General features: G+C 35.9%; 1 pseudogene; it reads right to left on the bottom strand.

Moving 5' to 3' along the window:
- Positions 1 to 13,502: 13,502 nt before the first annotated feature.
- LOC123954624 lies at positions 13,503 to 14,278 on the bottom strand (annotated as a pseudogene).
- Between the last annotated feature and the right edge of the window lie 1,271 nt (positions 14,279 to 15,549).

Raw genomic sequence — 15,549 nt, 5'->3', positions numbered from 1 at the left:
AGGATGCTATAAAACAGTAATGTTTTATCCTCTTATATTTTAAAAAGGGATACTAATAAAAAATGAATACTAATCACTTTCTTGTTCTTCCTTTTCTTTTTTTAATTTTTATATTAGATTTGCAAGTTTAGTGGTAAAGAAGTAAAGAAGCACTTGTCCATAGTCTTTACTCAGTGAGATATGGTTCCCACATCATGGTCTTTGGGTAGTAATAGAACTTCAACTCTAGACCTCTAGACATAACCATATGAATAACCACACACACACACACACACACAGTCATAAAAATCACCCTCAAAGAGAAGAAGAGCGATCTAATCTGTTTGTTTTATGCTTATTTTAAATAAGTGTGACTGTGTTTATCATCCCATGTTCCTTTGGGAAGAATACCATTTCTCTTAGTTTAAATCTTATGTCCTTTCACTTTCATGACTCCAGAGTCTAAGTTCAAGTTAGCATTTGGAACTTCTCACTAGTTATTTATGGATACATTAACTTAGGGTAAAATTATAAAGGGTATATACTTTCATAGTCTACATCTGGAGAAATACAGTACTGTTTACATACTTTGTTTTTAGACTCTTCTTTCTGAAAATACTTAGAAATTACAGCATATGTCTGCATAAACAACCATATATATTTTTCCTTAAATAGATTATTTCTTACTTGTCCCATTTAAATTTATTTTTGGCAAAGAAACTCTTTTCCCTTAATTTGTTTGGTTTTATTAGCAAGCAATAATAAATCTAAAGTTATCCTCCAAATAGTAAGATAAGATTCCCATTTGCTTATAATGTAGAGATATTAATTTGTAAAACTCACTTTATAGCAAATACATGTTCTTTAAAAAAACAGAATTGTCAAAGAACACAGTATTAACATTGATAGGCATTTGGGGCAAGATTTTAATTTTTCCTTGTAAATACTTTCTATTTTAGAGATCTAAATTGAATGATGAAAGTAGGAATATCCAACTTGGCATCTTTATATTCTGCATGTTAAATAAATGCCTTTTGATGTATACTGTAACATTCTAACTGATAGGTTATGTTTATGTTTGTCAGGTTTCAAACAATTTAACCATTATGACTGTATAAATAGATTGGTATGGAGAATTGACACAATTTAAAATGCGGAACACCTTTGGAACTGATAAGAGGGTTATGTACAGGGCACAATGGGCAAAGAACTAAATAGGATTCATACATGTAGGGTAAAACCAGAAGGATACACATAAATATATTTTTTGTTGTAGCTGTTTTATTTATTTTTATAGATAACAATTTTTTTTGTTTTGCCTTGCTGTATTTGTATTTGATAATTGCGATAGTATAGTGAATTCACGTCACATTTGTAACATTCTTAAAGCAAAGTCAGTGATTAAAAACATCCTAATTATGAAGGTCATTGAACATAATGACATATTGAAATGTTACCTTCCTTGAAATTGCTATTAGAAACTGAACTATTTTTGGTTTTGGTGGTCAAATTGTAAATTTATTCCAGAAAGTAGGAGTCGCAAAAGATTTTTCAAGCTATAAGATTGATGTCTACATTATTAAATAGACATATAATAGGTGCCCCTTAACTTACTAGTTTAGTGAGCCTGGATTTATTATTTCTTTATCAAGCTGTGTTTAAAAGATGTCAAGGAACTATTACTAACTGTTAATTAACTCTTTGCTCTAACAAGACTTGAGACTGTTCTGTGGATTTTTATTTATTTATTTATTTTTTTTAAGTAAGCTCTACACCCTGCTTGGGGCTTGAATTCATGACCCTGATATCAAGGGTCAATGTTCTACCAGCTGAGCCAATACTCTGAATGTATTTTAAAATTCTCCCTGATTCCTGTTTCTAAATTGGGGTCAGTCATGGCATGTTTGTAAGATGGTAAAGCATTTATGACACTATCCTTTTAACTAGATCACATACGGGCTGCCCTTTTCCCATTCCTCTACCTCTCTCAGTTGGAGATAATAATTATGACTTACTTATTAACTGTTTCCCTCCCACTGTTTGTTCTCCTTTTCAATCAATTCTATGCATTGTTGCCATATTAAATTAATAAAGAATGAATTTCTAATCTAGACTTCAAAGGGCTCTACAAATTACCCCTAAAATGATTCCAAATTCAATTTATTCCTTAATCTCTTTCATGAGCTGTATATTATGGCTGAACCTAACTATTCATATTTTCCCTCACATACCCTGTGCATCCTCTTATCTGTACCTATATGCATATAGACAAAGTGTTTTGCACAAAGTGGCCGGGAAGAGGTACTCAGAGAATGGCTGGCCTCTCTTCCTCTTTAGTTGTTCATATTCTCACTATACCTACTGTGATTTAAAAAAAAAAAAAAATCCTGAAAAAATAACATTGCATTCATAGAACCAATCGTCACTAAAGTACCCTTACTGGAACTCAACAGCCCCTCTCTTCTCTTTGATGGTCATAGCACTTGGTTGTAGCATTCATGACTGTTAACTTTACTACCTCATAACATAGCCATTTCTGTACTTCTCTGTATTGAACTGAATGCCCCTGAAGTTCATGATTTGGGTTTCTCTACTGTTGCCTAATATACACTTCTACTTCATAGTAGGTGCTCAGTAAGGATCTATTTAATAAAGGAATAAAGTCTGTAGCCTCCTGGAGATCCTTAGTGGGTTCCCCTATGAACTAAGCAGTAATCCACTTTCTGGTGATTTCTTGCCAAAATTCAGAATTCAGTTTTTTGAAATTGTGGTTTTGGAAATGGTTGTTTAAAACTATCACTAAGTAATCATTTGTATTTTAATGATTAAAAAATACAAATGACTATTTGTGTAAAAATACAAATTAATACAAATACAAATTTTGACTTCAGGAAAAAAATACAAATAAAAATACAAATACAAATTCTGACTTCAGGAAAAAAGTAAATTCTGTCTTATTTTTATGCATACAAAAATACATGTACCCAAACATGTACATTTTTCTCCAGAATTTTCCATTGGGCTATACTTAGTAACACTATTATTTTTCTTAAGGAAATGTTTTCATTGATTGGAATGAGCAAAATTCTAATTATCAGACCTACAAAAACCTAGACCTACAGAATTTTTGGAAGTGGAGATTGGAAATCTGAATATTTACAAGCTCCAGGGATTTATGCAAGCTAAATCTTGAGAAGTGAAGATTTAATGGACTATTTATCTTAAATAATAATGACATTTTAAAAGCTATTTTTAATTACCAATTTCTAAATGAAGTGCTAATGTTACAAATATTAGCTGAAGTCCTGACTGTTCTAAGGGAGTAATGCGTTGGTTTTCACAGGCTAACTTTTTCCTTACAAAAACTGAGCCCCCTTTGTCTCTAGATGGTTGGTTCTGTTCTCAAGCTATGTGAGACTGGTTTAGGAGTAGAAATTAGGAGTTCAAAGATAAAATCAATTAAAAATTTGAATATTATTTGTTTGTAGAAAAACAGTTGGGGCTAAAAGTCTGCTTGTTCCTTGGTGAGAACAGTGAAAGGCAAGTATGTAGAAGAGAGAAAGAACAGAGAGGAGTGGGATAAGATCACATTTGCTTGCACATTTAGCTGGGTTACTATTGGATTTCTTTCCATTAATGGCAAGGACTTTCCATTTCTTCTGACAAGTATAAAAACAAGAGTGATTGGCAGTAGCATTAATTACTAACTAACCATTATCCAGATCTACCTTATTAGGGATGGGAATTGCCATCCCAAGCCTGTCTAAAGGGTATTCATAAACTGCATTAATTATCAAAGATAGCAAGAAACAGCAAGTAAGAAATTGCCTACCGATTAAAATTTCCAATATTTCAATTATAACAAGCTATTGAACATATAAACGCAATGAACCTTGTAACACACATGAATTATGTTCTGGGCTTGGAAAATAGCATCACAGTGTCTCCACCTGACAGAGTAAATAGCATACCATTCATTAATAAAGATTGTCAGTGCAAATGTTAAAAGGCTGGTGGAGTGAATGTACACACAGCATTCATCAACACTCTCTTGGTCTCCTTGGTCATTTCCTCTTTTGCCCTCAAACTCTTCATCAAGTTTCAATGTCAGTGGCTTCTTTGGGAGCTTCCTGCTACTTTCCTTACTAAATTCAACCAAGATTAGACAATGATTATTGTGATCTTCCATTTGATCTTTAAGTTACTTTATATTCCTCTGATATCAGCCATCCTTGCTTTCTTTCTTTTTTTTTTTTTCATCCTTGCTTTCTTAGAAGATACATGGACAAATCCAGCCCAGCTGTCATAAAGATCAACTTTCATGTGAGAACTGGATATACGTCTTTTCAATTATTCACTGTATTTATGCATGTAATTCATTCCTTTTTTGTCCTAAGATTTTTTTTTAACATTTTTAATATATTTTCTGCCATATGACAACATATGATAATTTCTCACTTGCTGTTTCTTGTTTTCTTGATAATTAATACAAAGAATATCTTTCAGGTAAGTTCAGAATGGCAAGGATAATACATGGTAATGGTAAAGAATTGCTAAAGTAACACAAATACGAAAAGAGTGGCAGAATATGCCATCCCAAAATATGCCATTTTAGCATAAAGATTATTTTGAGCTGAAGAACTTGAAAAACAGCAGATAAAAGGGTAGTCCATGAGTATTCCCTTTTTTTTCTGAAAGTAGGAGATAAAAACTCTCATGGGAAAGATGCCCTCCTTGTACCAGGAAAAAAATAGTAACATTCTTTGAGGAGTCATAGCTGAGAGAATTCTACACAAACAGACATTGTTAAAATAATTCTTATCTTCCTTTAACCTACTCACGTAATTTGGTTATGTTTCCACAGTTGCTTCTCTTTATTCAGCCTAATAAAAAAAAAAAATAAGGCCTTTAGATTTTGACATGTCTTTGAATCTTTGTTGCCTTATGAGGTTCCTATGTCACGTAAACCTTATATAAATTGGTTTGCTCTCCTCCTATAAATCTGTCTTATGTCTGTTTAATTATCAGTCCTCATTAAGAAACCCTAAATTGCATTTCCCCTATATGTATGAAAAGTCTTATATCCTCCTATACACTTCCCAGAGAATACCACATTACATATAATAAAGCCAATGTTTTTGTTTACATTTTTGTTTTTTGCTTTTTACTTCTACCCTAATACCTTTGTTATTCTTCCTAAAATAACTTCTTGCTAAGATGGGGCTAGTCTTAGACTATGGTTTATATCTTCCATGTTATGAAGCTATTCCCACCCCTAAATATTCTGTGTGTTTGCAGTGGTGGCAAAAGGTAGGGCTCAGTGGCTCACGGACCTGCACTCTCAGCATTATTGTTGCCCTCTTTAGATCTGCAGAATTTAAATCTCTTGGGAGGGGCCCTGCAGTCCTTGTTTTAACTGTCCCTCCAGCTGATGCTTATAGAGAGTAAAGCTTGAGAAGTCCTGCTTTGATCGCAATTTGTATCATTGACTCCTTTAGGAAATATTTGAGTACTTTTCAAATCAAGGAGCTAGTCTAAGTGGATCAGATAGGACTCCTCTCCTGAGAGACTACACACATCTAGTAGAGATGACAACTAGTGTAAATAAATATTTGAAGTGGATGTTGTCTTAAGAGATTCAGACAAAGTACTATGAAAAATTATATCAGATAAAGATTCTTTCCAACTAAAATACTTTGAATAAAATGTTATAGTGGGGTTGCATTGGAGCAGGACTTTCACAGATGAATGGATGTGGAGCTACAGATGCTAGGAGAAGGAAAGGCCAGTGGTTTGAAGACAGAAAACACAAAAGTATAAGGTGGGACCATAGACAAGGCAGAGAATAGCAAATGGTTAAATCCAAGTGAAGCGTAAAGCTTGTAAATGCTTATTGTTGGAAATAGAAATGTAGAGCAAGGCTATTCCAGAGAAGATTTTGAAAGAAAGCCTAATGCATGTGTATTCTTAGTCATTTTTCTACATTTTCAGTTTAATCTCACAAAAAAAAAACATGCTCTCAACACACAATCCAAATTCCTTAAAGGCTTGACTTCTTTATATCTATGGTTCCTAGCATGGCTCCTAACAGACTTTAAAGTCTTGATAAGTATTGTTAAGTAAATAAGCAAATCGTTATTTGGAAAGTCAAACATTTAGAGCTTCCAAATAAACTGAACGCAAATAGAAGTTAGAACTCCATGTGTAGTTTTACACATCTGCTTGAAAAATTAAGACTCCCAGGGGAAAGTTAGATGGTCCACTATGTCCAAATAATAGACTTGCAAAATAATGGTGTTTGTCTGATTTATGTAAGTAAGACTACAATGGAATGCTTTTAGAGGAAATTAGAAAAATGTGAGCTTATGCTTTATGTTTTTTCATAAGGCTAATATTGGATTCTACTTCACCTTTTTATGGGCAAAAGGCAATTATAATTGTGGCAAAATTCTAAATCTGGTCGAAAAGAGGTTATGAGTTTTTTTAGAACAGATATCATGTTTATTTATCTATCTCACACAGTGTCTTGCACATAATAGGTGATCAATAAATGTTTTGATTTAATTAAATAAATACCCAGAGAAGAGCTTGGGACAGCCAGATTTTAGAAGGTTTTAAAGACATTATAAAGTAATAATGGTTATGACAGAAATAAAAATTTCTGGATTAAAAAGGATGCATTTGCAATGGTAGATGGAAGTGGGAATTTTATTACCACGTGGGAAGAACATGCAGTCAGCCATGCTGGGAAATCAGAGGGACAACAGAATGACCCATGCACATCTATAATCATAATTTTATTGTTGTCCTGGGATTTGGACAGTAACAGGAGACAGTTATGAAGCCTCATTTTGTGAACACAGTATCTCCACTTTAAATGAGCCAAGATAAGTGCAGTAATGTTTCTTTCCTTGACCCGGGAAGGGGTCAAGTTACACTTAGGGCTCCAACATAGAGCTAACACTGTAATGGGGACAGATTTGGGTCTTTTTTTTTTTTCTTCTTCTCCTTCTTTTACAATTGTGGCTCAGTAATATAGCCAGGTTCATGGCTTAATTACCCCTCTATGAGTCTCCAAGGAGAGTTCCTTTTTACAGAGCTTTCAGAAGAAATGGAAATAGAAATAATGACCATCTCACCCACTTTTTTGTTGTGAAAAATAAAAAATGAGCAGTTACCTCAGCCTGTAGAGTAGCTAGCAGACAAATCTGTTTCATGCAACAGGGCTAGAATTTTATAGTCTTGAAAAGAAAATAATAGTTTTGGGGCAAAATGAACAAATTCTTTCTCTCATACACCTCTTTTTTCTCTTTCCTTCCAAAAATGATTGACAGCTCTATTAAATATCTCCTTGGCTAACCAGGAAGACAAATGGTTTGTCATGGAGATTGCTTATCCCAGAAGACATTAAACCTTTGTCTGCCAGCCCCAATGTGCTGTCAGTGGGGGCAAGAAAGTTAACTTGTTAGAATCTGAGTCCTTTCCTCCTTTCTGTACACAGATACAGAATCCCATTTCCTATGGTGGGACTAGCCAACTTCAGATGCTCAGATCTTTTCTTGGGAACTTTGAAGTAAGCATGAAGGGTAAAAACTGTCATTTTGAATTATTTGTAGGCTTTGATTTAAAGCACTGTGTCCTTTTAATGATTCGAAAACCACTTGCAATGTAGTGCCATGTAAGAACACTTTGAACTTCCTGGAATTGAAACACTCTTTTCCCCAATAACGTTTCATATTATAATTTCAAAATAATAAAACCCCATCTAAGTCCTTAGCATATACTAAGGAAAATGTTAATAAATCATGTGGCTTCTTCCTTGTCTCTCATTAATTCTCACCCCTCTATCATGCTGCTTCCCAATCAACTACCACCACCCAGAATATAAGCTCCAAAAGAACAGGGTTTTTTGGACCAATTTGTTGATACATGCTTCCTTTGCTTAAAATTGACCCAGCACTTAATAAGTGAAAGTATTTTTTAATAAATCATTCCCATGTTATTAATAAGGAACATGTGGGTTTTATCCTACTCAAAGTCACAGAGCCACATGGAGCTGAATTTCATTCTCAGCCTGGGGGTGAAAGATGTTCCGTTTGTAATACTCACCAAAAAACCTCAGGTGCTGGCAGCCCTTGTACCAGAGACTCTCTGACCTGAAACAATTTTTCTTTTTCTTTTTTTTTTTTTTAAAGATTTTGTTTATTTATTTGACAGAGAGAGATCACAAGTAGGCAGAGAGGTAGGCAGAGAGGCAGGCAGAGAGAGAGGAGGAAGCAGGCTCCCTGCGGAGCAGAGAGCCCGATGCTGGGCTCGATTCCAGGACCCTGAGATCATGACCTGAGCCGAAGGCAGCGGCTTAATCCACTGAGCCTCCCAGGCGCCCCTGAAACAATTTTTCTTGAGTCAAGGAACTGTGGAGCCAGCTGACTCCAGCTATGCTATCCCCGTTATACTAAAAAAGAAATGTTTACTTTTCAGCCAGTGGTCTGTACCCATTTCAGAGGTGAAATGGGGTGAAATAGGGTGCTGAGGCAGTGCAAGTTCTCCTTGAAAAACTAGGCAAAGCTCTAAACATTCTCCAGACACACACACACACACACACACACACACACACACAATTTTCTACACAATTTTTAAAAGTTCAAAAGAAGACCTAAAGCAAAGATTAAGAATTCTTGACTTAGACATTACTCTCCTATAATCACTACTCTTGCCTACATGAACCAGTTTTGAAATTATACTGGAACACCTCCTTTTCCTCCTAAGCATCTATACTTGATTCTTTTTTTTTTTAAAGATTTTATTTATTCATTTATTTGAGAGAGAGAGATCACAAGCAGGCAGAGAGGCAGGCACAGAGAGAGGGGGGAAAGCAGGCTCCCCTCTGAGCAGAGAGCCCGATGTGGGGCTCGATCCCAGGACCCTGAGATCATGATCTGAGCCGAAGGCAGAGGCTTAACCCACTGAGCCACCCAGGCGCCCCTATACTTGATTCTTAGTGCAGAATCTGAAAACAAGTTCAGTTTTTCTCACTGGCTCTGGAAGCCTCATGGGTCGGGGTTCTGGTGTTCTATGCCTCCCTTGTCCCTTAGTCAGTTCCTGATACTCTACCCTCCCACAATGAGCACTGAGCACTATATTATAAGGACAGATATAATTCGTAAGAGTGCTGCTAGTTTTGAGGTATTCCTCTTTTTGTCTTAAACGGTGTAGCCATGATATTAGTGTTGTGACAGTTCCAAACGTATGTAACACAGGGAAATTTATCCATAATAAAATGGACAGTATGTACCTAATTTTAATATGTAACTTTAGCTTTAATTCTCAGTAGAGATTTTTAGTATTTTAAAATAAAATCTATTCATGAATGTATTACCTCTTTTGATTGAACATTCTGCTTTTGTTCCTAGGAATCTAAATTAACAGAATGATAGCAAACTTTCAAAAATCAGAAAACATTTATGAGCTGGACTTATGCTCTTAAGACCTGATTAACTGACCTAATAATTGATCAGGAGTACACCTAGTCAAGAAGCCTACTTTTGATACAAAAAAGAAAATAAGCATATTTGTTACAGAACTTCATTGTTGCCATTAAGAAAAATCTCCCAATGGTAAAGGACATCACTGAAAATATTCTTTTTTTTTTTAAAGATTTTATTTATTTATTTGACAGAGAGAGATCACAAGTAGGCAGATAGGCAGGCAGAGAGAGAGAGGAGGAAGCAGGCTCCCTGCCAAGCAGAGAGCCTGATGCGGGACTCGATCCCAGAACCCTGAGATCATGACCTGAGCTGAAGGCAGAGGCTTAACCCACTGAGCCACCCAGGCGCCCCATCACTGAAAAAATTCTTAACAACCCAATGGAATTTTGTCTAACATCTTTTTCAAACTAGTTGTTATTCACAAAAAGAATGATAGAGTGATCTTTCTAAGCAAATTTTTGTTTGATTCAAGATAAGTGATGATTTTCATAGTGCCATTTCCTGGTAGCTTCATTATACTCATATGTAAAGACCATTTCCTGGATAATAGTTACTTCATTTGCTTATATCTTAAATGGCTCATGGATTTTTCACCTCTTATTTAAATCTCTCAAATGTGAGTTGTAATACAGCACATAAATGAGATGAGAATAAGGTTTTTAGCAAAGTATTTTATACTAACAAGTATAATGATCATGTGTTTTTGCTCATTTGTTATCTAAATCCTGATTGCATTTCTACCCTGAATCTTGACACAGTAATTTGTATCTCAATGCATTCCTAATTTAAGCATTAAAAATAAAGGCAAAATCTGTTTTTGGTTCTTGAATAAAAAGCACCATGGCACCATAATTGTAATTAAGGACAAACACTGCTGTGGTTTTCTTATTATAATGATAGATAAATACTATAATGACATTGTTGTCTCCTAAATGAAGTATAATAAGCTCTGTCAGCAGAAGATGGTTCTTTTTTAGATATGAATACATTTTGCCCCATTAAACCAAAAATCCATTTTGCTGCTATTAATTTCTTAATTATTTATTATTATACATTTAAATCATATTTTATGAGATAGCTTCACATTGTCCTGTCTCCTTTGGTCCCAAAGAATTTTCTCTCCTCCTACCAATGTATAATATATAGGATATCAGAAATCTTGTCAATTTGAGTATTAAAGACAAGCATAGAAGTTAATCAGTTAGTAATGGCTGTTGGTCATCTGCTTGATATCATCTCACCTCATCTCTTTCTTTGTTAATGTACTGATTGTTCATTGCCTGATTTGTAGGGTAGAGTGGTAACTTACCTATAGAGAAATGAAATAATGACAAGATCAATCTCCTCTGGCTATAGGGTAATTTGTCACTAATTTAAAAGTCATATCCAAACAGGTGATTTAATCACTGGTGTGTGGAGACTCCACCTCAAGCTGTTACGCATTCCTTGATTTGGGGTTGAGACATCTTCTCCTCTACCAGGCCCTTGGGAATATCACGGGGTCATTAATTTTCAGTTTGCTTTTACAGCAAGATTTCTCATGCTCACAAAAAGGGAACTGAACTCTGTGCCCCTTAATAATTTGGTTTTCTGTGTTTGGGATGGAGGGCAGGGGAATACATTGGAATGCATTTACATCCAATCAATATTTATTGCTTATACAATATGGTAAGGTAAAACCTGGCAGCAATTAAGCCACAGGCTGGTAGACTCTTCCCAAATTCTTCATATGAGCAACTAGAGGAAAAATGAATAAAAATACAACCCCCCACAAGATCAAATGGGAGCTCGTAGAAAACATCTGGGGTACTGTTTCCTCTTCTGCCTTCAATTCCTCCACCTTCTGTACTGACATACATGTAGGCACAGCTTTCGGGCAATATGTAGCACATACGTCATTCCAGATAGCACACAACTTCAGCAAGAAATTATGGCTGCAGAGAGTACATTTTGAACTCTCCTGCAGCTGGAAAGCTGTTTACCATAGCATTAGTTGATTTGAGCAGGGGAGATGCAAGTCAGATTCATTCTTCTTATTTGCATGCCAAGAAGGCAGAAGCCACCCAGAGCCTCCCAGCCCACAGCTGCTTCAGAGAACTTTTCTGCTTCTGAGAGCAGAGGTGGTGCCATCTGCACTGCCTGAGGTTTTCTTGTGGGCACATTCTGTACTCTGCTACAGGCTTTTTAATTAACTGAGAGCTAGCTAAGGGGATGCTCAGCCATTGAAGCTAGAGACTAAGAAAAACAAAATCACAGAAGATGAAGAAAATGAACATTTTTTTATTATTGGGAGGCTAATATTCTGCAACAGTACCTTGGATGCAAGCCCAGTGTTTTGAGCCAACCACCAGAGAACAAGATCAATTGCATAAGGACAAAAACATTTATGCTGTATTAAGAAGGAGAGCAAATCATCATAGTTATGCAAAGCAGAACGAGCATTATGCTATAGGGCTCCATCCATAAAACATAAGTGTTTGATAATTATCATAAAGGTAAAATGCATTCACTAAAATAGAGTGCCCTGGAAAGTAGAATGCACCACGCAGTTTACTTTTGATTTTGCTGGAGGTGTTTTCTAAATAGTTCAATTAAAATAATTTTCTCTACTTATGAGTTAAACTCACGTAAGTACAAATCTGTGCATATAATGGCATAATTCAAACCTACATCCATATCTAAGTACCACAGAAAAAAATTCATAGTTCTCTTCTTTCTTACTGCTTCTGCCCACTCCCTACCCTGTGGTCCCCCTTCACAGTATTCGCCCCCGGCTCCCACTCCAGCAGGCCTTTCTCTCCCTGCTCTTCTGGGATTTTCACTGCCATCTTAGAGAAGGCTTTTTTAAAGCAGTCATGTAAGCTATTCAGATGTCAGTTTTGATGGAATTCTGATAAAAAAGACATTGTTATTAATACTCAATGTTTACATACCATAAGTACTATTCATCCCCATTACTCTTTTTTTCAGACATCCACCACAAATGACTGAAAAAAATCTCTGTGTCTGGTCTGATACAACTCTGAGGCAGCCAAGTTGTGTTTTCCTTTTGATTTTTAAAAAAGAAGGGGAAAAATGGACCACTGCTGTCAGATTTAGTCTGTGTAAATATCCTCACTGTTGATAAGAAAAGATTCCATAAAAAGGTAGGATTTGTTAGTCTGACACTTTGAATCAGTAGTCTTGGAAAATGTATATTCCTGGAATTAACCAGTGTTTATTGAGCATATTGAATTAAATAAATTACTGCTTCCTCATGGATTTTCATCTTGAATCCCAAGTTCAACTCTGGGCTTCAACCCTTCCTTTCTAAAGGATTGTTGGATGTTTCTGTTTGTAGTTAGCATGGCTCTCTCACCTAGCAACACCTTTACCACTAAACCTAATTCCCTTTATGACTACCTTTGATCTGATTTGGCAATTTGGCATCACTAATGCGTTGAATCTACCAGCAGCCAACATTCACAAGTTTGGTGATTCTCTCCTCTCCTTCTGTTCATGTCTCATTTGGGTTATTGTCAGCTGAGGTCTTTGAGAGAATACAATGAGCACTTCTCTGCTCTCCCTTATTAGACATGTAGTGTGAATAAAACAGAAGTTCTTGTTTTTTAAGCTTCTGAAATTTTGTGGCTTTTTGTTATCACAGAATAATCTAGTCCTTTCAAATTAATATAATCCTACTACTGAAGTTTTACATAAATAATTTATCTCTCGAGAATAATAATTTAATGTCTTCCTTTTTAATTAACCATATTTGATAGGTTTTTCTTGCCATAGAGCACTAGCCAAGACCTGCACTATATTACTGTTAAGAGTAAGCATATGGTGCCCACACTGGACTTGTTGCTAATCACAAAGAAAATACCATTTACTATGTGGTCTACCTCGAGCAATTTTGTTGATACTATAAGAAGAAAATTATTTTCTCTTCCATTCCTAGTTTGCTAAAAAAAAAAAAGAGTTTATATTTTTAAAAATTTTTTTGAAAGGGAATTTTTTATTACTTTTATGTACAGAAAATTCAACAGCATACACTTAGCCCAATTTAGTGGCCAGTTCTTTAGCCTTTGCCTTTTCCAGTTTGGCAATGTGAGCTACCAACTTTGGACCCAAGATGTTGCCTCCCCAGTAACGGCAGGTCTCATCATTATCTGTCATTGTAATTGGTCCCAGTGCATTCCACTAGCTTAGCCAGAATTCCTTCACCTTCTGAGTTAACATGCGTGAAAGCAACAGTGGTGCAGGTCTTCCTGTGAAGGATACCTCCCAGCCTGGTCTCCCCCTTGATACTACAGTAGGGGACCTTCATCTTGTGACACAGGACAGGCAGGAAGACACCCAGCTCCATGGGATCCTCATCATTTGCAATCACTTTGTTTCCCAACAAGATGGTGACAGGAAAAGCTCCAGCTCAGAGGACAGGCAGGCTCTTGGTGGGTACATCCTCTTTCCCAGCAGGTTTCTTCTCAGCTAGGGCCAACAATCTCTGCTTCTCTTGCTGTATTTGCAGGCCAGCTTAAGCATTTGAGGAGCTTTTTGGCAGTCCAAGGCCTAGATGAACTGGATAATCAGGGGAGGCACTTTTAGATGCTTATAGAGAATAGTCTTTCGCTGCTGCAGCCAGAGGTAGAAGAGCCATTTGACAAAGCTGGCAAGGTCTCCTTTGGGCTGGATGTCTTGTATGATGCCAGAATTCTTGAGTCTTTTCTCAAACAGGGACTGACCACCTTCTTAGCCTCCTGCTTCTTGATGACAGCAGGGGCCAGAGCCACCTTCTTCCCCTTTGTCTTCTTTCCTTCAGGCATCTTGGGTGGCTGAGAGAGCCAGTTTTTTGTTGTTTTTTTTTTTTTTGAATCATCAGTGGGTTGTTGAATTTTATCAAATGATTTTTCTACATCTATTGACATGCAGGTACAGTTTTTCCTCTTTTAATCTTTTGGGGGTTTTTTGGTATTTTTTTATGAACATAATGTAATATTTGTTTCAGGGCTACAATTCTGTGATTCACCAGTCTTACACAGTTCACAGTGCTCACAATAGCACATGCCCTCCCCAGTGTCCATCACCCAGCCATCCCATCCCTCCCACCCTCCCACACTCCAGCAACCTTCAGTTTGTTTCCTGAGATTAAGAGTCTCTTATGGTTTGTCTCCATCTCTGGTTTTGTCTTGTTTCATTTTTCCCTCCCTTCCCTATGATCCTCTGTCTTGTTTCTCAAATTCCTCATGTCAGTGAACGCATATGATAATTATCTTTATCTTTCTCTGATTGATTTATTTCACTTAGCATAATACCCTCTAGTTTTATCCACATCATTCCAAATGGCAAGATTTGGGGTTTATTGATGGCTGCATGATATGCCTATCTATCTATATCTATCTATCTATCTATTGATTTATCTATGTATTTATACACACACACACATAGACATATGCATACCATATCTTCTTTACCCATTCATCTGTTGATGGACATCTGGGCTCTTTCCATAGTTTGGCTGTTGTGCACATTGCTGCTATGAACACTGGGGTACACGTGCCCTAGATCACTACAGTTGTATCTTTAGGGTAATACTCAGTAGAGCAATTGCTGGATCATAGGGTATCTCTATTTTCAACTTTTCCTCTTTTAATTTTTTAATATGGTAACTCTATTACTTGATTATTACTTGATTTTTCTGTTAAAAAACTTACATTTCTAGGTTTCCTTTAATTTTACTATCCTTTAAAATGTACTTCTGGATTTAGTTGATTAACATTCTGTTTAAATTTTGGTCATTTATAGTCTTGATGATGATTGGTCTATAGTTTTCCTTACTCATATTTTCCTTGAAAGGCTTAAGAATCAAGATTACAAAATGAGCTGGAAAGTATTCTCTCTGTGTCTAGACCCTAGAGAGGTGTATATATAAGACTGAATGTATTCCATGTTTGCATAATTCATAAATGAATAAATATTCACATAGTGGGGTTGTATTAAACTTTTTTAATGATGAAGGGATGTTAAAACTGTTTGGTAACCAGTGATACATATAAAAGGTATAAATTCCCTAGGTTAGTAAGAGACTCTTAATCTCACAAAA

Source organism: Meles meles, chromosome 12, assembly GCF_922984935.1.
Source record: "Meles meles chromosome 12, mMelMel3.1 paternal haplotype, whole genome shotgun sequence".
Taxonomy (NCBI): domain Eukaryota; kingdom Metazoa; phylum Chordata; class Mammalia; order Carnivora; family Mustelidae; genus Meles; species Meles meles.
Note: the sequence above shows the minus strand (reverse complement) of the source record. Positions and strands in the feature narration are given on the sequence as shown.